This window comes from Palaemon carinicauda, chromosome 9 (assembly GCF_036898095.1).
Source record: "Palaemon carinicauda isolate YSFRI2023 chromosome 9, ASM3689809v2, whole genome shotgun sequence".
Taxonomy (NCBI): Eukaryota; Metazoa; Arthropoda; class Malacostraca; order Decapoda; family Palaemonidae; genus Palaemon; species Palaemon carinicauda.
Window position 1 is genome coordinate 83,223,934 of NC_090733.1, and position 2,225 is coordinate 83,226,158.

Here is a 2,225-nt window from a genome sequence, read left to right on the forward strand (position 1 = left end):
GTTCTAGAGAAAATTTTTTTCCCTTCGTGAGAATCAAAGATTTTGTGAAGATTGTGTATTCACCCTTGGTGTCGTTTGTGAGCAAATTTTAAAAGAGAATGAATGAATATGTAACATTTTCCATAAAATACATCAACGTACAAGTACGCAGCATTACTTTGAAAATAATAGTAATGTTATGTAAATGGCAGATATTTGGTTAGCTTATAGTTTGTTTCTGAACATTACACAAAAAATATTAAGCCAACTTCAACGAAACTTAGTTGTCATTAGTTTTTGAAGTAAAAACATCGAAGCACAAGTACGAAGTAGAGTTCAGAGAAAAATAAGACTGCTTGGCGAAGCGAAGGCATGGTCTCTACTGAGTGCCTCTCTAGTTTATTACTGTGACATTTCAGATGAAAACACCAGAGATGCATCTGATATAATAGAAAAGCAATATATTCTTAATTAAGAATTCAGTCAGATTAACGACTTTAATACATCAATGAATAACTAATTAATTTATTAAACAAAATTAGTTATAAAGAATTTTACTTAGTCATTCTGCTTTGACCTTTTATTATAACCTCTTAGATATTTAAAAATTATTATTCATGACACGGATGGAAAAATTATAGATGATGAAAAAAGGCATATTTTTCTAGTCTACTGTAGGACAAGTGTCTCAGACATATCCTTATTCATTTCTGGTGTTTAGCAATTGTCATCACCAAGTTTCCCAACTGCGGATTGGTGATGTTAGGAGATTTTTATCTGATCGTTTACAGCAAACCAACCAATCATTGGTGGCCCTGACTAATACAGCTTTGCTGATCATGGCGATACGTAAACCCTTCCTATACGATAATGTATCCACCAACGATCGCTCAAATGCACATTTCCGTGAACGCTTAAGGAAGTCATTATGGCAGAGTAATTCATAGGCAAAATTTCTGAAAGATAGTAATTTTCCATCTGAGATAGATAACGTTCGCTTAAAAGTCAGCTTTGACCCTAGAGTATTGAAGATTTCTATTTATATATGTTAACATCCGGTATCAGACCAATGGCGTTGGGATTTTTCATAACTATGATTGCTTTGCCTGTAATCGTCAGGTAATTGAATAACGGAACACAGAATGTCACATTTCTTGAATAATAGTATGTAAAATGTCAAAACTATAGAATATTAGAATATAAACCATCATGGAATAAAAGGATTTATGCAAAACTATTCATGAAAGCCTGACAATGTATTCAGGCACTAATACTTATAACTAAAAGATATCGACTGAGATAAAAGGAGTGAAGTAACCTCCCGTATTCTAGTTATTCATCTCGCCAATGTCATTTAAGATCTCAGGATTTTTCATATATCATATCCAATGCATTATTTTTACCCCATTGAACAATTTAAGCTTCAGGAAAGACGCATATAGTGCGAAGCCCATTATGCAGATGATTATCAATTTTGTCCTACCTTTCAAACATGAACTGGATGAATAATTGTTAACTTTATATTGTAATTAACATTCATAATTATGAAATAGCACATAACCGTACCATATCAGTTAATTTGTATTGATTATGCCTAGGTCATTTCAATCAGCCATTCTCTTGTTTGAGGGTACACACAGGCACACTATTCTATCTGTTTCCATATTTTCTTTTCTCACAGGCCTATTTTCCCTGTCGGAGCCCTTGAGCATATAGCATCCTGCTTTTCCAATCATGCTTGAAGCTTAGCAAGTGATAATGATAATATACATCGGCTTTTTGGTAAATCTGTGTATGATTGTTTTGCATGCTGAGTGTCAATCCTTCAGGATTTCTATACATATATAGAAAGGGGTAGCATGTTCAAAGCAATTCAATAAAAAAAAAAAATTGTTACATTATTAATAAGCCCGTAATTCTGTATATTCATTCACCAGAGACCAACTGTTATAAGTCACGATGAATTATTTTATTGTAACGAAGTATTAATGTTACATTATTATGAATAATACATCAATACTTTTAGAGGCTGCCAATCTCGAAAATTAGTATATATGCATTACCTTTTTTCCAAATAATGTGAAAAATGTCGGGCACTAATTTTGAACTTTTTTTTGGAGGGGGGGGGGGTGGTGTTAAAATGCTACGAAGTAAATCACTTTATTGAACATGAAATCAACTAACTAATGCCATCTTTGTGTCATAGTTTAAAGGGATAAAACAAGAGCTTTTCAAAAACGTTCATT